The following is a 22,242-nucleotide window of genomic DNA, read 5'->3' as shown; positions in this document are numbered from 1 at the left end:
GGCGTCTGTTCTCGTTCCCACTTTTGCCGAATGACGTTCCACCAAGAACGGGCCGCCCCTTCCAGTTGAAAGACAGCAAAAGTCACCTACCTTTCCTTCGTGTAGTGCAGGGCAGCAAATATGTCCACCATCTTTTCTAGCCATCTTTCGGTCACATTTGGATCGGGCCCCCAATAAACTATGGTGGGGCAAACTTTTGAAACCTCTCGAGGGCCTTGTCCTCGCTCTCCACATGGTTACCGGGGTTCCCAGGGTTGGGGTTAGAGTTTTGACCCTGTTGTTGCACCACTTGGGCTAGCAAGTCAGTCATTTACTGCATGGCAGCAGCTATTTGGACATTGGGATCAACCCTAGGTTCTGGGTTTGGTCCAGATGAGATTTCCCCAGTGCCCCTTATAGACGTGGGTTGCCTATTCCCGCGTCCATAGCCTCGACCACTACGTGTTCCTTCCATAGAGTTTAGTCGATCTAGGGTAAAACGTAAATATAACATTAAAGACAACGGTAAACGTAAGTAAGAAGCCAAGAGATATTCACCATCAACACATATATACATATCACATATCACACAACAGTATCAAACGAGTCACACATTAACAGTCAGTCAAGTACAAACAAAGAAAGTCCATGAGAGAACGGCATCATCAAAAGGTATATATACAAAGCTAGTCCAAACGTACAAAATGTGAGAACCCGAAAATTTTCTGAATTTGTAGGCCTTATTTTCTTTCTTTGTACCCGTTTTCTACATTTTTGTTATTATGTTAACTTTAGAGATATTTTTATAAGTAAATACAGTTTTTAAATTATTTTTCTAGTATAAGTTAGTTCGTGAGATATTTGAAGTGTATAGTGGACGTGGGACCCGCTAGTGCGTTAAGTGCGATTAATTCGGCCAATTAGGTTAAATTTTGCATTAAGGGATTCATTTACCATATGTTAGGAGATAATTGGAGGTTAGCTAGGTTAATTTGTAAGGAGAGACAAAAGGATGAGATCAAGCATAGGAATGGACAAGTGTCAAGTAACTATTGGAGGATGGACTTTGACCTACTATTCATCACCTTTACTAAATACCAAAAATTGACCAAAATCATCTTCATTTTCCTAGCATCTTGGCCGAATTCTTGAGGAGGAAAAACAAGAAGAAAGCCTTCAACTCCAACTCCATTTTCTTGCTCAATCTTGAGGATTCAACCAACCAAATCACAAACTACTCCATAAAAGTTGTTTGTTAAGAAGGATTAAAGCTTGTAGTGGAGTGATTCTCGTAGGAGAAACCCTAAGCTATCATCTTTCTTCAAGTTTCAAGGTAAATTCCCTAGAAATTTCCTTCTACTCTTGATAATTGTCAATTAGTGGTTTGGAGAGGTTAAATGTGTAGTTTTGTGGCTAAGTTCATGGTTTTAAGTAGAGGTATGGTAAATTTCAGTTTTATATTAAAAAATTCTGCTCACTTGTGAAGCTTAAGGGTTTCTCATGATTTATTAGCTTTGATATATGGAAAAGCTTGTGTCTAGGTGCTAGTTAACTTTGCCTAAAGAAATTCCAGCTTTGATGTGTAAATTTCAGCTTTAGGGTTCCAATTTTTCCTGTTCTGTCCGGTTTTATTTGAACATGTTAGAGGCTGAATCAGGCTTAGGTTAAAACATGAAAGTTGTAGCAAATGATGTTAACTATCTTCTTGAAAAATTTCAACTCAATCAGAGCAGGGTATCATGTGAAATGACAAAATTACCCCTGCTGCCCTGTTTCTGTCAAAAATGATAATCAGCCTCTGTAAGTGGTGAGTTTGACCAGGAATATTACCGAATTGGTTGTCGATATCTTCTTAAGAATTATACCCTTGTATCGTAGCTTTCAAATGGTTTTGGAATTACCTGAATCGGAGTTGTGTGTACTGAGATATGATTGAATGAATCAGGACTGCTAGTTGAATTTCACAGTGAGCTTCAAACTGGAATATCTGGGGCTGTTTTGCTAAATTTAACCTAGTTAGGGTGAGAACTGGACTAAGTAGTGTTCATCAAAGTTATAGCCCTCTATCTTAGCTTCGAAACGGTATAACTTTCACTTCAATCCAATAAGCGTAGTTTCGGTTATGTTCGATACGCTAAGTAGCGATGAATCTGCCTTTTTGGTTTCTTAGCTTAATGCTCATTTCCGGTCATTTTCCTAGCTAAATCTTGTACTTGAATGACTTTGAGCCTATTGAACGGCTGTTGTGATGAATTTATATTGTGTATGACTTTGGGATTGATTGAGGAAAATAATGAAGCCATAAGTGGCTGGAAAATAGGTAAATACAAAGAGCGTGCTGCCCAAATTTACACTCAAGGGTTAGGTAATGATTTGAAAGCGAATACCATATGAACCATCTAGGATATTTGCGTCCTCTTTTATCGAGGTATATAAGTTCAAATCTGGCCGAAACTTGTACACTTGGAAAATGAAATTTACGACTAATAGAAATACGTTTTCTTCATTTCTTCGACTTGTGATACCCCGATTTTTAGGATAATGTTTTTGTTTAGTCTCAAAGAGGATATTACGGTTTCTTTATTTTATTTTTGTTTTAAAACATTATTTTATTTTAAAGACTAGAAACCCTACTTGTACTTTAAAACCCTAGTTTACTTGTGACTAACAGGTTGTGTTTAAATCCCTCATATTTGACTCAAAACCCTAATTTTATTCTATGGAATTGTAAAATTCATCACATTTTTCTTAAAATTCCCTTTTATTTGAAATACATTACCTTATTATAGCTATACTACTTATTTACATCCTCAAGGGTTAGAATAAAGAATAGAATTAAGAGTTTTACCCTTAGTTTTATAGTTCGGGTAAATTAGAGTTTTCACGTATTTTGGTAATGTGATTAAGTGTGGAGGTTTGTGTACTAAATTTAGTAATTAAGAGTGAATTTTAGATGAGAAATAATATGAGATTAGAAGTGAGAATATTAAGTTAGTGAATTATAAGTAAAAAAATCCTAGTACGTGCGAGTTAAGGAAAAACGGGTAGAACCGACGTGCACCGTTTGTTACCGAGTGAGTGCACCACGTGAACACCACTTTATTACCTTAATACCCTTGCTATTAATTGAGTCAAATCAGCCCCAAAATATCTGATAAAGCAGCCGAAAAGTTGGACAAAAAACAAGAGAGAGAAAAGAAAATTTTGACCACCAATCAAATTGTGACATGTGTTAAACTTTGACCAAGCCTTTTTCTTGCTTTCTTATCTTTCCTTGGGCTGCATTTCTTCTTCATTTCTGCACATTTGGCCGTGAGAGTGAGGAGAGAAAAGGAGAGAAAAGGAGAGAAAGAAACACTTCATTCCATCTTGATTTCTTGCTCAATCTTGCAAACTAACCGATAGATTCACCAAATAATCCATGGAAGTTGCTTAGGAAGGTGGATTGCCATCTTGGAGTGGAGAGTTTTGGTGGTTCAAGCTTCCTAGAGGCTGTTGTGCTTCTCCAATCCTAGGTAAGGAAGGTATTAGTTCATGGTTGTACTACTTAATGGTTTACAAGTGAAAGTTATGGTTTGTTGGGTAGATCTCATGGTTTAGTAGTAGATTTGGTCAATTCCAGCTTTGTAGTGTAAAATTTCAGCTTTGGGTTTGAATGATTTTCTTCTTATACTTGCTGTATGGATGGTATATGATGTATATAAGCTTGTATATGAGGTTGTAGTGCTGGTTTCAAGCTTAAAATGAGAGTTATACCTTGAATGGAGCAAATTTCCAGAATATCGGTTTCTTATGGTTCAGTTCTGCCCGTTTCTGTTTGAGTATGTTAGAGACCGAACCAGCCTTATCCCAAAACATAAAAGTTGTAGAGAATGATATTTTATGGTTTCCTACAAAATTTCATCCCAATCCGACCTCCGTAGCCTGTGAAAAGACCGAAATACCCCTGCTGCCCTGTTTCTGTCCGAAACTGATAATCAGCTTCTGTAATTGGTTAGTTTGACTGGGAATACTACTGATTTGGTTGTTGATGTCTTCTTAAGAATTATAGCCTTGTATCTTATCTTTCAAATGGCTTTGGAATTACCTGAATCGGAGTTGTGTGTGCTGAGATATGATTGAATGAATCAGGACTGCTAGTTGAATTTCACAGTGAGCTTCGAACTGAAAAATCTGGGGTTGTTTTGGTAACTTTGACCTAGTTAGGATGAGAACTGGACTAAGTAGTCTTCATCAAAGTTATAGCCCTCTGTCTTAGCTTCGAAACGGTATAAATTTCACCCCAATCCGATAAGCGTAGCTCCGGTTGTGTCTGTTACGCAAAACAATGTCAAATCTGCCTTTTGTTTCCTAACTTAAACTTCATTTCCGCACATGTTCTTAGCTTGATTTTGTACTTGTATGACCTTGAGCCTATTGGACGGCTAATGAAATGAGATTATGTTGTGTGTAACTTTTGGTTTGATTGAGGAAAAGAATGAAGCCATAAATGGCTGGAAAATAGGTAAATACAAAGGGCGTGCTGCCCAAATTTATGCTCGAGAACTAGGTAGATATGCTTGCGACTTGAGTAAGGTTTGAGAGCGAATACCACTTGAACCATCTAGGATATTGCACCTTCTTTTATCGAGGTATATAAGTTAGAACTTGGCCGACCTTGTACCCTTGGAAAAATGAAATTTATGACTAATAGATATACTTTTCTCCATTTCGTCGACCCAAATGGTATTTCAAAGTATAATTGTTTCCAAGTTTCAAAGTCTTAAGAGCGAGCATGAATTTCTTAGAATTTGATAAGTATCTTGAATACTACTCAAACGAGTTGCATTTACTTGATTTTCTTGAAGCGAAACTCCTATGTTTCGAACTCTAGAAAATTTTACATTCGTAAATGATATTTTATCGCAGATTTGGACTCCAACCAAGGAGTTGGACCTGAACGTGTTTTTGAGAGGCACTAGACTTTTGGTGAGTGCTTCCAAATATCTGGTTGAACTTGACACTTGTTTTGATACTTGATCCATGAAAATACATGATACGAGATTTGTTGATCGGGCAAGGGTATACTTTATCGCACTTGCCCTAATATGATATCTACTTATTTATTGTTGCAATTAACTTGATATACTTGTACTTGATTTGTAAGTGTGGAGCGGCAGTATGTACCACACTCTATCCGAGTGGGAGGTGCCTCTCATTCCCGTCTCCATACTTTTATTTTAATTCAGTCGATTGGAGTGTTACCTCATCGACTTTTGGGGACCCCAAACCCCATTGGCTAGTTAATCGAGTCGAGCCGGTAAGGGCTTGGTCGATTGGGTAACGAACCATGGGTCTTTCGTTTTGTCGAGTGGAGTGATATCTCCTCGACTAATCGGAATACTCGAGTATTAGCACCCGTGTTTATTGAGAATTTTGAGCCCAGTAGGGGGTGTGAATGGTGGACGGAGAGTAGTGTAAGTGGTGCTCTACTGGATTGGTTACTTACTTGAAGGTTGACGGAGTGTCAACTATTACTTGATCAAACTCCGGTGATGCAATGAGAATTTGGCTCCTGAGAGCCATCCGTATCCTTATACTTTGGAGTGATTATTGTTTATTGGATTATTGTTTCTTTTGAAAAACTTTTACACTCGCTCACTTTGAGATTTGCTACTTGAAGTATTATTGCTCACTTTTATGAACTATTCATGCTCATTACTTTGCTACGTGATACTTGCACTTTTAAATATGGGTTAACTTGCTATTTAGAACCTCATTGGGCTTTTAGCTCATTCCACGCTATTTGTTTTCCTTACAGGGGTACGAGCGAGGCGTGAGACGTGTACAGACTAGCGTAGTCTAGTTATTTTGAATTTTGTAATTGTACTTGCACTAGCCGCTCGATTAGGGTTGAATGTACTGAGAACTTAACTCTTTTGATGTATTTGGGACTGTATGGATGGTTGGGATAGAAATGAATGTATTTGTATGTTCCAAACTTGGGAACCGTTATTTCGTTTATTATTGAGGTTGCACCTTATTTTAATTGATGCGAGTGAGTGAGTCCTGGCGAGAGCTGGGCAGGCGGTCCGCCGAACCCTTTGGTTCGCCTTAGGATGAGGTGGAGCTGTCACACGACTCAAATGGATATTTCAAAGTTTTACGAGCGAGTAGAAGTTTTCCAAATATTTTACTCATGTCCTTTGGTTTAAATGTACTCTTTTCACTTCCAAAATCATATTTATACTTTGTACTAGTAGTATTTGAATTGTCTTCGATTCACCTAACTTTTGCTGGAGGAACTGTAATATTTTCTCTTGATTAACCTTAGGGTTCATCGGTGATTGAGAGTGTTACCCGGAAAGATATTCTGGACGTTATTTCGCCTTAATAGGTGAGTGTACCACTCCCCTGAATTATTGTTTAATTGGTTCATCTATACTTGAAATGTGTGACATGGATAACTATGAACTGTGTCATTCTGAATGAGACGAGGGTGTACTTTATCACACTCGTTCTCTTGCCTGTACTGAATGAACTGGAATCTATTACTTGTTACTTGTACTTGTTATGTACTTGAACTTATTACTTGCGCTTGTTATGAGATCGTTTGGAAGTGTGTCCAACGATCTTCCTGTTAAACTTGAGTTCAACCTCATGGGGAGTCAATTAAATCGAGCCAGCAAGGGCTTGGTTGAGGTAATTGACAATCCATGGGTACCTGTTCCTAGGGAATCTTTGGATATTGAGACTCTTGATTCCGGTATACTCGAGTATTACCATTACTGTTCCTGTTCGGCGTTCAGGCCAGGTAAGGGGTATGTTTGGTGAACGGGATTTTGGCATAAGAGGGGTCTACGGACATAAGTGTGTTATTAAATGTTGACGGAGAGTCAACGAGGCTGGATCAAGTATTGCAACAGGGAATTGGCTCCTGAGGGCCACCTGTATCCTTTAAATTGTGGTGTTCGTTTATTTCTCTTACTTGATGTGTATATGTGCCCTAAAAGTGTTTTCTCATGATTTCCACTGTTATACTTTTGGTACCTCATTGAGCTTCTAGCTCATCCCGTTCCGTTATCCTTGTTTTCCTTACAGGGAACCACTTTTTGGAACTGTGATTTTGAAGCATGAGTTGAGCTAGTTTAGATATTTTGTATAGCTCCTCAATGGTTGGAAACCCTAATTGTACTTGGATTCTAATGTTCCCTTTTGATTTGTAAAAATACGAATGTGGTTTATAAAAGCGTGTACTCATGTTCATGTGTTATATTTGGTTTGTATATGTCCATTTCAAGGATTATATGAAGTTACTTGTATTCGATTGGGTCCCGGTCGGATTGTGACGTGGCCGGCACTGTTCATGTGCGGCTCCGATTTTCCGTTTTCGTTTCATGATTTTTGCTTCGTTTGAGCGCACTGATACCTTCCGGAATGTTTTAGACTGTACATAACCACGCTAGTAGTCCTGTCAAGAGTTGGGCAGGCGGTCCGCCGAACCCTTTGGTTCACCTTAGGGGGAGGTGGGGCTGTCACACAAAAATGGCTAGCTAAGGGTTCTTTCCCCGATCTACGGTTCCCATGGAATCAAAAGTGGTTCAAAAGAGTTCTAGCCTAGTTCCCTACGGAGGCCACAAACTCTCCCCCTTGGCTAGAACTAGGGGTGCTTCCCTCTTCAGAGGTTCCATCACTAAGAGCCTCCACTTGCGCATTGGCGCCAATCACACCTTGGATTAGTGCCTCGCACTCGTTAATAATGCCGCGGGAACGGTCTCTAACTTCCCGGACGACATTGGTAAGACGATGGTTGACCTCTTGCAACTGCTCCTTAAGAGCATTAGTGCGTTCTTGCTCCATAGCTATGTCCTCTCGGAGCTCCCCTATCCGGTCGGCTTGCATCCTCGTGATGCCCCTCAACCTAAGTATCTCCGTGTGATCCCTGGCGGCGGCACGCCTAAGTCTCCTCCGTTCGCCTAACACCGCCATGACCACGTGATCGACGTAAGAGTGGTTCTGACAACGGTTACAACGACGGGTCGACTGGCGGTATACCAAAGCCGAATCGGACCTCCTGGCCTTTCTTAATAGTCAATCACACGAGGGCGTCTCTGAGGCGGTTCACCCCCGCCCTCTCCGCTTGCTCCAGTCATGGCCTACAAGAATAGCAAAAAGGTTCATATCTTAGACAACAAAAGCATAATCACACTTAACGATACCGTAACACTTCCCTCACACAGGTCCTATGGTATGAAATTCAAACTTGCCTAGGTCATCTCTAACCTAGGCTTTGATACCACCTGTGATAGCCCTACCTTCCCCTAAGGCGTACCAAAGGGGTTAGAGGACTGCCTGCCCAACTCTCGCCAGGACTACTATGACGGTTATAAACAATCTAAAACGTTCCGAAAGGTAATAGCACGCTCAAACGATTCAAAATTTGCGAAACGAAAAATGGAAAAATGGAGCCGCACATGAATAGGCTCGGCCACGTCACAATCTGGCCGGATTGGAGGCAGTGACCAACTGCCCGGATTCAAAAAAATCCAAGGCAATCCGCCCATCAATCAGGCCAAGTTCTGGCCGGATTCTCGGCCTGATTCGCCTGTGCCATTTCTCGCCAAATTTTTTTCCTTTTGTCATTTGAAATCCAAACCTGTCCGAAACCCAATCAATCACCAACAAATCATATAAACCTTGGAATTTGACATTTACAAACCAAAATAACACATACGGTTTCAAATTTACAACTCAAAAGGAAAAGTTGTGTCAAAATACATTTAAAGTTTTCCCACCATCGAGGAGCTATACAAAAGCATATTAAACTAGCTCAACTGGGCTTCAAAACCACAGTTCCCCAAAAGGTATTCATATCCCTGTAAGGAAAATAAAGGCAATGGAGTGAGTTTTCGCCCAATCAGGTACCATCACTCAAGTAACACAGTTCATATAAGCACAAAGGTACTCAATCCAAGTACATTCAATAAGTGAGTCAACGAGCACCACATTTCAATAAAGATATGTAAAAGGATACGGTCGGCTCTCAAGAGCCCTTTTCCTCGCTTGCCGTACTTGATCTTGCACCGTTGACCCTCCGTCAACGCTTAAGGAGGAACCAATACCGTAGACTCCACTTTCCCCAATTTCCTTCCACCTCACATACCCCTACCGGGCCCGAACTCCAATCAGTTTACAATGGTAATACTCGAGTATACCGGAATCAAGGGTCTCATACCCAATGATTTCATAGAAACAGTCCCCATGGCTTATCAATCTCCTCGACCATGCCCTTGCTGGCTCGAATCAATCGACCGCCGATGGGGTTGAGCTCAGAGTAAACAGTAAAAGTCGTTGGATACACGTCCAAACGACACCAGTTCAAGTATATTCACAAGACATTCAATTGATACAGTAAACAGTCGCATAAGCCATAAAGTCTGAAAGTGATAAAATACACCCTCGACTCAATCAATCTCAACAGTACACACAATCATTCAAATCATAGATTTCAAGTATAATAAAGCCATAAGGTAACAATCATGTGAGTAGTACACTCACCAATCAAGCAAAGGAAGTTTTCACAAATTTCCACCCAACTAGCGCCTTGAATCACCGGCACGCCCTAAAACATTCAAGAAACACAATGAGACTCGAATACGAGTCATAAACCCAAACCACATATCGCTAGTGTAAGGCCAATAGAACCTAAAAGTGATATAAGAAACATTTACGGCTAAGGGTTTAGACAACCCCAAAGTCACTAATTAACACTCTAGCAACCCAAATCCAAGAAATCATATGAACCTAACATTTGGACAGCATTTTCCCTTAAAATTTCAGATTTCCAACCTACAATTCATCATGCATTTTCAACCAATACAACCACAACTACAAGTACAAGTCCTACGTCATTCAATACACATTATTAGGGTTACAATACCCTTTAAACAAAGTCAATTCAAGAGTTCCTTAAGAACCCTAGAAAAGCCTCAATTCAAAACCCTAAATCTGAAATTTTTCGTACAAAGCGGAAATTTTTCGCAAATAACTACAATTAACACACCAAAGTACCATTTTAGATCATACCGAGCCATCATCCATGGCCAACCAACATTAATCCTATAAAATCAGAAAAATCATGAATAAAAATAAAAATTCATCAATCTCTACCAAAAGGCATGAAATCTTCCACAAAATCACTTCTTTAACTAGCACAAGTCACTAATCAAACATTATCAAGAGCAAAAGAAGCCTTCCTTAGCCACTCACCTTGTAAAGTCAAGAAAAGAAACCACTTAACACCTCCTCTTTCAAAACCACTCCACCAACTACCTCAATACTACTTAGCAAAGGGTTTTTATGGAGAAATTTGAAGTTTTAACGATTAGGTTGTGAGATTGAGCAAGATTGAGTAGAAGAAAGTTGGAGGTTTTCCTTTCTTTTGCTCCCTAAGAGAGTCGGCCAAGAGAGAGATGTATGATGATGAATTTTGGGTCAATTTCTTGGTTATTTAGTAAAGTTGGTAAAATAGTCAAAGTCCAACCTTTAATCACAAAGTGACACGTGTCACCTTTTTGGTTCAAAGCTATCCTTTTGTCTCTCTAATACTAATCCACCTAGGTAACCTCTAATTACCTCCTAACACCTAGTAAATTAATCCCTGTATGCAAAACTTAACCCAATTGACCGAATTTTATCGAACTTACCGCACTAGTGGGTCCCAAGTCCGATATACACTCTTAATTTCTCATAAACTAACTTATACTAGAAAAATGATCTTAAAACTATATTTACTCATAAAAATTATCTAGAAAATTTTTATAATAAAGAAAAATATAAAAAGTGTGATGCCCCGAAAAAAAATGAGTTTGAGAACCCGTATTTTTCTCATTTTCGAGGGTTTTATTTATTGAATGGCTTGTTTTCTGCGTTTTCTTTAGTAGGGAACTTTTCTAGATATTTTTAATGAGCAAATATAGTTTTCAAATGATTTTTCTAGTATCGGTTAGTTTTTGAGAAATTAAAAGCGTATTTTGGACGTGGGACCCGCTAGTGCGGTAAATGCATTATATTTTTAACCACTTGTTGGAATTTTGTATTTTCAAGATATTAAGTGATATTATTTTACAAAGTGTTAAGATATTTTTATTGGAGAGACAAAAGGATAGAGATGCATTAATTGAGGTGACAAGTGTCACCATTTCATTGGGTATGGCTTATGATAACTATTCATGGTTTTTGACTTTTGACCAAATTGGTTAAATATCTAAAAAATTAACCAAAAATCTCTTATTCTTGTCTTCCTCTTGGCCGAATTTCTTGAGCTTCAAAAGAGAGAAAAACTCTTCAAGTTTTGGCTTTCATCTTGCTTCAATCAAACCATCTAACCTTCTAAACTTGTTTCTATTCCATAAAATTTCTCCCTTGGGTGCTAGTAAGTAGTTTAGTGAAGTTTGTTTGAAGACTTAAGGTGTCCAACATCTTCCTCTCTCTTGATTACTTGGTAAGTGGTATATGAACACCCTCCTATATTTAATGATGTTGAATTTATGCCTAATGGTGGCTTAAGTGAGGGATTATGTGTTTTATTTCTTGATTTGAAGTGAATTGGTTGAGTTTTTTATTTTATGAGGAATTTTCTGGTTTCATGTGATCTTGATGGTGTGGTTGTTTTTGATGGTTGGTAATAAGGGGTTATGGCTCTAGTAGGTGCATATGATAGGAAATTGCAACCAATTTTGGGTTTGGAAGGAATTTGAGAAAATTAGGGTTCTTGGTTGAACATTCTGTCCGAAATTTTAGGTCATAGATAGAAGCCGAATTGGACTTTTCTCAAAACATGAAAGTTGTAGGTATTGATGTGTTTGAGATTTCTGTAAAATTTCAGGGCATTTGGAGTAGTTTAGAGTGAGTTATGCCGTTTTTACTGTTGCTGTTCTGGGTGATCAGAATGTGCGAACTGCGATTGTAATTGTCATGTTTTGACTGGAATTGGTTTGGATTTTGTTGTTGGTGTCTTCTTATGAAATGTATCTTGATGTCTTAGCTACCGCATGCCTTTCGAATCAATGCATTTGGACCTGTGTAGACTGAGTTGGACTGATTACAGTTTTGTGTGATTTGGGAACCTGCAATTACGGTTCTGGCTTGGTTTTCTGCATTTTTGACCTAGTTGTGCTAGGATTTGGACTGAGTGGCCTTCTACATTTTTGTAGCCCTGGTTCTTAGCTTCGAAATGGTGGGTCTTACACCCTAATCCGATAATCGTAGTGCAATTTGTGCCATTACCGCAAAAGGACGTCAAAACTGTTTTCTGGTTTTAAGCAATTGTGGTTAATTGCTATGTGATTGGGTTTGATTGTAGGTTGGAAAATAAAGGAATTAAGGGGAAATGCTGTCCGATTTTAATAGTGTTGGTTACCTTAAGTTTCATGTGAAAGGCTTGGACTTGAATGATGGAATTGGCTATATTGGACGAGGATTGTGAGCCGTGGAGGTGAGTGACCTTAAACTACTTGCAACGTTACTTTAAAATGTTTCTTGCATCGTTTCTTTGATTGCATATCCTGTGTGCCGGCATATAAGTTCTTGACATGTTTTGGCTCAAATGAGTACTTGGAATTCGTGTGCTAGACTCCGACGTCTCCTCCACCGTTTAATGTTCCTGTAGAGCACCAATGGGCTCAATGTTCAATGTTCAATGTTAATGTTCAATGTTAAATGATTGTTTGGAGCGTTGGACGTCTAAGTACCATGATTTCACTGGCTCGTGAGAGAAATGAAAGTGCATTGATTACTGAATCACTGAATCATGACATTATTGAAATGAATGATTGTGAAACTGATTTGATAACTGATTTTCTTGGTTACTCGCTGAGCTTATAGCTCACCCCAAAATGTTTTATTCCCCTCCACAGGGCTCAAGGCGAAGGAAGGGCTTGTAGTGTTTATTCGTGGATTATCTCATGTATGGATTGAATTTGGTTTTCCTTTTGTGTAATCATTCATATTGGGATTGTATTGAACGTTTAGAATTGATTGGATGTGTAATAGTCTAGCTTTGGACTTCCTCCTGTATAATCATTGTGACCAAGGATCAGAGTGGCGCAGTGGAAGCGTGGACGTTTCGCTTTTGATATGTAAAGTTTGGGAACCTTTGATGTATATTTGATATATATATCTTGAAATTCAATTGAGGTTTGTAGTGAACGACTGAGTCCCGGCGAGAGCCGGGCAGGCGGCCCGCCGAACCCTCTGGTTCGCCATAGGGGGAGGTGGGGCCGTCACAAAAAGGCGTGCAATTAAATAAAATAAAGCCTAGAAAATACGAAAATTCCGGGTTCTCACAATTGACTTAGTCAAAACAAGTGTACATTTTTTCTTAGTTGATGCATGGTTGTGAGTGATAGAAAACCGTTATTTATTTAGGTGTTGAAAAGGATTTTCAAGAGAATCTCGGAGCGGGCGCCTAAAAGCTTGTTTGATCACTTGCTCACTTTTTGATTTGGTGAGTGTCAAGTGCATGATTTGTTGTGGAATACGTGAATTGCTTCTTGTTAATTATGTGAATTCGAATTGTCGAGACGAGTGTGTACTTTATCACACTCGTTCTCTTTTAAATGAAATTATGATCGAATTTTGCTATGTGAATTGATATTCAACTCGTGTGAATTCATATTCGACTCGTGTGAAATGATGTGGTTTTGAATTGTATTTGTGATTGTCGATTGGAGCGTTGTCTCATCGACTTATATTCGTATTCGGGGGATGCCCAAACTCGTTGGCTAACTTTGCTAATCGAGCCAGCATGGGCTTGGTCGAGAAGCTTAGTAAACCATGAGCAAACACGAATCTTGATCTATTGGAGAGATCTTGCTTGGCATACTCGCGTAATATTGCCACGATATACTCGAGCAATATCAAAACCTTGATGAGCGGGCTCGATAAGGGGGTGTAACGGTGACGGGATTTGAGGAAAGTGGTGTTTTTACGGATTTGATACTTATGTGATTGACGGAGTGTCAACATGAAATTTGATCAAGACCTTGACTCGGCTACGTGGAATTTAGCTCCTAAGAGCTACAGTATCATTGAATTGTTTCTGCTTACTTTTCCTACTTAAAATGTTAATTACTCGAACTTTACAGTTTTACTTACTATATAAATGTTGTTGTTACTTGGACTACAAGTTTGCATGTGTGTTTCTTGGCCTCATGAGCATTCGCTCACCCTATTAGCTTTGTTTTCCTGAACAAGAGCTGAAATGGAAAGAATTATGGAGAAGCCAACTTGATGGCCTTGTGGTTAGGGTTTTGAATGTAATTATTTAGACAACTTTCGGAGGTTGTATATTTTGGGGAATGTTCATGTACTTTTGGTATCTTGTAATGTAAGATTTGAATGTTCTTTAAGGAAGCGACCTTTCTTTATATTTTCGACTTTTAATATTGATTGATTATCCATAAGTTGAATTCGTCTCGTAGTAAGTCCTGGGCAAGCGTCCAGCGGATACCCTTGAGTTCGCCCTTGGGAGAAGTAGGGGCGTCACAAACAGCACATAAAGATCCCTATCACATAATTAACTAATGTGATGACCTAACCTCCTCTTATGGTGTACCCAAGGATTTGGCGGACCGCCTACCTAACTCTCGTCAGGACTCACTCACGCACCACAAAATTTACAAAATAATAATCTGAATAGTAAGAGCAATAGCAATTGTAACCTTAGATGTATACAATCGGGGACATCAAATACCCAAACAATCCCTAAAAATAGCCAGACTCCAAACATACAAAGTAAAAACCAAGTGAATCCGATATGGAGCTAAGAAGTGCTCACGCAAGCAACTAATAAAATTTGGACAAAGACTATGCCTTCTTCAACTCCCACTCTCATGTTATCACACTCTATAAGGAGAACAAACTAAAGGAATGAACTTTCCCCCAATGAGGTTCCAAGATTCATGCAAGTAAACTAGTAGGTATGATATAATTCACAGGTTATCAAGAAACAGGTCAAATCCAGATAGATCATGTAATAATATACAGTAAAGAACACATTCATGTCAAAAGATATAGTCTGCTCTTAGGAGCAAGTTCCACAGTAGCATGTCCAGGGGCCGTTGACACTCTGTCAGCCAATTATAATGTTCGTAGACCACCACTTGTCTGTCGTTCCGTTTCTACGATCATCTCCCTGTATCGGGCCTGCATGTCAATCCAGTACCCATGGTTTGTCAATCTTCTCGACCAAACTCTTGCCGGATTGATTCGATCAACTAGCCATCGGGTTGGGTTTAGAGTCCCAAGTATTCAAGTATTCATGATCTGGGCTTGAAGCCCCAAATATTTGAGTATTCACGAGTGGAATAGTTGGTTGTCACCCAACACTCATGCATGTCACGATTGGAGACATTAGCTGTCACCGAACGCTTCGTATTCAAGCATGTCATGAGTTCAAGTTAGGAGTTCAAGTTACGAGTAAACAGGTTAGGAAATTCTTCCTTTACCCAAAATTGTACAGCTTACCCGACCGTGCTAAGACTGGTCTCAAGCAAGAGTTCCAACGAAGGGCCAAATTCAACCGTTACCGGCCTACATTCACGCATACGCATGAGTCACTCAAGGCTATCTACCTTACCCGACATCTCGGATAAGGGTGCCAACGAAGAGCCCAGTTCAGCTGCTGCAAGGAGATATACAGTCGGCCTACATTCATACACATGTACATGCAAGTCTGCATGCAGGGTCATATGATTCAACTTTATAGAAGTTGAGTGCAAATAAGTACATATTCACCTAACCAAGATCAAGTCAAGTAAGCTTAGTATGTCAAGTATTTTAAGCATCTCAACTATTTCAAAGTCAAGTGTTTCAAGTCAAGCCACAGGTCACATGTATATCAAGTTACTTGCACATGTATAAACAAGATATCAAGAGTTTAGTCAAGTTAGGTCGAGTGCGATAAAGTACACACTCGCCTATGCAATAACAATTCAAGTGCCTAGTAATTTCTAGCAAGAAGTCACATTTAACCAAATAACATGAAACATGCAGTTGAAACACTCACCACTTGACCTCACCAATTGGTCACCCTGCTTCTTTCTCTAGAACATTGTCAAGTCCTGTGATCATGTAATCCATCAATAGTCTAGCCACTTAAACCCAAGATGATGAGAAAATATGAGATTCGAAACTTCACTTGGCAATCACAGAAACTAAAGGTTTAACCCTAATATTAGAAAACCAAAAAGGCCACAATTTCTTGTTTAAATCAAGTTCTTATCAAGTTCAAATCAAGTGAAATATTTCATGCATGCTAAGGTTAACACATCACTAAGTATTTCAAATCAAAATATACAGGATTTAAACAAGGAAAGTTAAGTTTAAAACCCAAAAAAGTTTTCTAAAGCTTTCCCAAGTCCCAGTCAATCCATTTGTTGAAATTCCCAACTTTGATGACATTCTTTGAAAAGGTATAACTTGAGTTCTGTAGGTTGAAAAATCGCAAGACTTACACAGTTAGAAAGTAGATTCGAAACACTAACATGTTTTAGAAGAATTTTCATGAAATTCAACTCATAGTTTAATCAAATTTCAGTTTAAAACTCACTGCTATCACAAGTGCAGAAACAGAATAGTCATAATTTTCAAGAAACTTTGTAGATTTTCTGATATTTATAGAAATTGAACCAAACCCTGAATTTATATCATTGAGTCTAGTTTCAAATGCAAGAAACAAAACTCAATTCCGACTTTTTCATACAAAGTTATAGCCAAATTTCCCAAAGTTGCACAGAGCTTCTAGCGAAAATTTTCAGATTTCTAACAACTAGAGAAAATGAAACTTTTCTTAACAAAATCTCACTCCCTTGGTTCAAATTCAACATACATGTGAAGATTAAGGTTTAATAAAGTATCTTAAGCAAAAAATCTTGCCAAAATCACCATAAATTTCTGGAAATCAAAGTTGAAAAATTCACAAACAACTCAAGAAGAAATGAAAGCCTCCATAAAAGTCATCCCTTTTAACTTCTATAACATCATCCATAAACTAAACTCCAAAGTAAAGGAAGAAAACTAAGGTTTCTAGCAAGATTCACCTCTTACCTTGAAATTCAAGCATGACAAGCAAATCAAGAAGATGCAAGGCTTTTCTTCCTCCAAAAACTCCACCAAAAGCTTCCCTCCAAGCTTGATTCAAGGTTTATCGGAGTAGATTAGGATTTTTTCTTTGGATTTCTTAGAAATTTGGACAAGAATCAAGTCTAGAATTTTTTTTTGTGATTTTCTCCCTCTTTTCTCCTCCCCAAATTCGTCCAAGGCCAAGGAACAAGAAAAAGAAATAGTGAAATGATAAGACTTCAAGTTGGATAAGAAGAAAACTTGGTCTTAGTCAAACTTTGAGTAATGAGTGACAAATGACAAGATCACAAGTTACGTCTATATCTTTGTCTCTCTAATTGTCTCTAATCACCATAATGTCTAATGCTTCTCCAATTAACTCTTAACACCACTCTAATAATCCCTATTGCACAAAACTTCTTCTAATCCTCCAAATTTATTGCACACACCTCACTAGTTGGTCACACAAGTGTCATGCACTATGAAACTTAACATGCGCCAAATTAAAACATGCACCAAGTTAGATAAGGTAATAGGGTTAAAAACACACCTCAATCGTCAAAGAAATCACAAATTCAAGGCAAGCAAGGAAAAACAAGTTACAAGATAAGAGCCTAGTTTGTGGGACCTCACACTCTCTCCTCCTTAAAAGAATTTCGTTCTCGAAATTCTAACCTTAGTAAAAGTCAATTCTACAGTGTTTTCCTCTGATTTCCAAGTGGTTTCTCCTTCCTCGCGGTGCTACCACAAATTTGCCTAGAGGAAAATCTTACTGACGTAATAGCTAAGTTAACATACTAAGAAGGGTCAATGAAAGTATCAAAAGGTGCAAGATGCTATAAACTTAGAACTCAATACCGTAACTATGAAACTTAACTAGTCTTATTAGATCTTGAAATCATTCTCTATGCATTGGCAAAGAATCCACAATATACATCTTCTCTCATGTCTACAATTAAATTCTAGCCACGTATCACCCTCTCTAATTGAAATTTCTTCCTTACTAATCACAAATAAAGAATCCTCGCTTAAATTCAAGACTAAATTGCAGCAATTGACTCATGGATAGGGATTTAATGCCAACCAAACATAGATATTTAATATTACTAATGCAAATATTAGGTTTCGAGTTCAAGATTTATAATTGGGATACAACTTACTGCATAAAACGTTTACTACACATAGTCCATCAAATACACTGATTTCAGGTGGAATATCACTAGTTGCCAACTTTGATGATTACAACAGATTCACCGTGACTTCATCCATGTATTTGGGCAGTTCTTTACTTGATGTCCAAATTGGCCATATTTCAAGCATGCACCAATTATTCGATAACACATTCCGGTATGGGTTTTGCCATAGATGTCACACTGAGTAGCTACATCTTTCCACTTGCAATGTCTATTGGTTCTTTTCTTCCTTCTACTATCCTTCATAGCCAATTCATCTCCACAAATCTCTTTACATTTCCCTTTGGTATCACAAGAGCTTCTTTCGCCACTTTTAACAGGGTTGTTAAGAATGTCTTGAAGGGTAACTTGAATGGTTGACTGCACCAATTCACACTTCTTTCGCAACTCCTCCAATTTCCTTTCGTATTTCCTTTGCATTTTCATATTCTTGTTCAGTAACTTAGTTAAAAGTATTTCCTTTGTATTTTCATATTCTTGTTCAGTAACTTAGTTTTCTCTGTATATTTTTGTTTCCATTGTCTTTCCCAGTGCTTAGCTAATTTCTTTTGGAACTCTAATTCCTTTCAAAGAATCTCTATTTCCTTTTGCATATCAGCCAAATTCGTCATCTCACTGTTTCACTTAAACTCAAATGATGGCCTGTCAGACAAATCAAAGGATCGAAATAAGTAACTAATTATAATTGGAAACTCTAGCCATATAACTTTTGTGACAGCCCCACCTCCCCCTAAGGCGAACCAAAGGGTTCGGCGGACCGCTTGCCCAGCTCTCGCCGGGACTACGGATCCGGAACGAGCGTAAACCCTACCAACCGCTCAAAAGAACTTCGAGAAGATAACATTCACTGTCCGAAACCCAACCAAGCACAACAACTTTAGATAACCCTAGAAAAGAATATTTCCAAACCAAATCAACTTAGGAACATGGTTAAACACTTTTAGATACACATGGTTGCAAATTTACAATTCAAAAGGGAATTGTTTGGTTAAAATACATTTAAAGTTTTCCAACCATCGAGGAGCTATACAAAAGAATACTAAAACTAGCTCAACTCATGCTTCAAACATCATAGTCTTCAAAAGGTGATTTCCTGTAAGGAAAACAAGGATAACGAAACGGGGTGAGCTAGAAGCTCAATGAGGTACCAAAAATATAACAGTAGAAATCATGAGAAAACATTTATAGGACATATATCCGCATCAAGTAAAAGAAATGAACAAACATCACAATTTAAAGGATACAGGTGGCTTTCAGGAGCCAAATCTCCGTTGCAATACTTGATCCAGCCTGGTTGACCCTCCGTCAACGTTCAAATAAAGGAACCAGTCCAGTAGATCACCACTTTAACGCCAAAATCCCGTACACCAAACATACCCCTTACCGGGCCCGAACGCCAAACAGGAACAGGAATGGTAATACTCGAGTATACCGGAATCAAGAGTCTCAATACCCAAAGATTCTCCCAGGAACAGGCACCCATGGATTGTCAATTATCTCGACCAAGCCCTCGCTGGCTCGATTTAATTAACTCCCCATGAGGTTGAGCTCAGGTTTAACAGGAAGGTCGTTGGATACTCTTCCGAATGACATCATAACAAGTGCAAGTAACAAGTTCAAGTACATAACAAGTACAAGTAATAGATTCCAGTTTGTTCAGTACATGCAAGAGAACGAGTGTGATAAAGTACACCCTCGTCTCATACAAGATAAACAGTCAGGAAAGACATTCAACTAGCAATTTGCAAGTACAGGAAACCAGTTTAGCAATAATTCAGGGGAGTGGTACACTCACCAGTTCAAATAAGGATAACTTCAAAAGTTTCCTTCCCAAGTGTGGCTTTAATTGTCGGCACCTCCTAGAACAATCAAGGCAAACACTTAAGACTCTACTCCAAGACCTAGTATGGAATTCGCAAGTGAGACTCGGTTACGAGCCATATGCCTAGTCAAAAGAACCATTAATGCAAAGCAAAGAGGTGACCTCGGAGTGAAAAGGTAACAATTAGTCTTAAAAGCATGAACAACCTCAAAGCCCTACCTACAATGACTGACCAATTCCAAATTTGAAGTAGATAATGAAAGCAAGATCAATACTAGGAAAACAGGATTTTCCAGTTTCGCGCAACCCTATATGAAAAATCATATCTCAAGTTTTGTAAGTCCAAGATTAGTAAAAGTTATACCGTTGGAAAATACATTCAAAGGGCTATAACTTTCTAGAAAACATCCTCATAAGATTCAGAACGCAAGTCAGTCAAATTCAAGCTTCAAATTGCTGCTTTATCCAGTGAAAGACAGAACAGGTACAATATTTCAGTCAACTTTGAAAAATCACCATAAATGGTACAGATATAAACAGGGTCTGAAATTTACACAGTTTATAACTCTATGAATCTAGTTTAAAACGAAATAAACGGAACTCAATTCTGACATTCCTACATCAAGATATAGCAAATTTCCCGAGTCTGTGCAGAAGCTCCGCGAAAATTTTGACAGCATTTCCCTTGTCTTTCTTTACTTTCCAACCAAACCTCAACACCCATAAATCACAAGCTATCAAACACCTTTAATTAGCGCCACAATAAGGCTCGAATACGAGTCATAACCGAATCCACATATCACTAGAGTAAAATCATATGGAACGTATAAGTGCAAAATCAAACTAGGACATATGCGGAAACGAAGGTTGGGTTGGGAAACAAAAGGCAGATTTGCTGTTGCTTAGCGGAATTAACACAACTAAAGATATCCTTGTCAGATTGAGGTGTCATTTACACCGTTTCGAAGCTAAGGAAAAGTGCTACAATGTTGAAGAAGGCCACTCAGTCCAATTCTTACCCTAACTAGATCAAATTTACCAAAACAACTCCAGATTTTCCAGTTCGAAACTCACCGCGAAATTCAACTGGCAGTCCTGATTCATTCACCCTTATCTCAGCACACACAACTCCAAATCAGGTAATTCCAAAGCCATATGAACGCTAAGATACTAGGTTATAAATGTTAAGAAGACATAAACAACTAAATCAGTCGTATTCCCAATCAAATTAACCAATTACCAAAGCTGATTTTCAGTTTTGGACATAAACAGGGCAGCAGGGGTATTTTGGTCTTTTCATAGGCTACGTTGCTCCAATTGAGCTGAAATTTTGTAGGAAACTATAAAATACTATCCTCTACAACTTTTATGTTTTAACCCAAGGCTAATTCTGTGAGGACCTCAAAAATTTCATTATCCTCTGGAAAATTAAATCAAAATATTATTGAAAATATTAAAATTATCCAATAATATGTATTTATATTTAAATAATATTGTTTTCAATCATTCAAATGTTACATTTCAATTTATTTGAATTTTTAAGATTTAATTGACGGTTCACGTTCGGTAAAGCCCTAAGTTGAATTTTCGCGCACCGACGCGCGAATTAGTCCTAAGTTGAAATGTAGTATATGTAGAGGCTATAAAAAGGTATAATTAAGTTGGAGAAATATTAGATGAGGAATGTGAGGACTCGCAATTTATTTCTTTTAAATTCCCATTCTGAGGTTATTTAATTAGTTAATTGTTCAATTATTTCGAATATTATTTTCTAGCCCTATTGGACCCAATTCTATAGCATTATAGCTCATGAGTAATTTTAAGGCAATTAGTTCGCAATTCAAGTCTTGAAAGTTGTTAAGTGTGCATAGTGCCCGTAGGCTCAGGAATAGTAACTGATTGAGAGTTCATGAGCCCAAATAATGGGAGATTTATACCCTAGTCTTAAAATAGGTATTTTTATGCCTAAATATCCATGTATTAGTTAGAAATGCCATCGTTATAAGAATTTCTCAAAAATTTCACCGTATCGCGCATATGTGGGAAATACGCGTTTTACGCGCGCGATTTATTTGAAGGACTTTAGAACCTTATTTTGAGGTCATTAAGAGTGAATGATAATTACATGAATATATGTGCATTAGA

The sequence above is a fragment of the Coffea eugenioides genome, chromosome 11, assembly GCF_003713205.1.
Source record: "Coffea eugenioides isolate CCC68of chromosome 11, Ceug_1.0, whole genome shotgun sequence".
Classification (NCBI taxonomy): Eukaryota; Viridiplantae; Streptophyta; class Magnoliopsida; order Gentianales; family Rubiaceae; genus Coffea; species Coffea eugenioides.
This window is presented reverse-complemented; position numbering follows the sequence as displayed.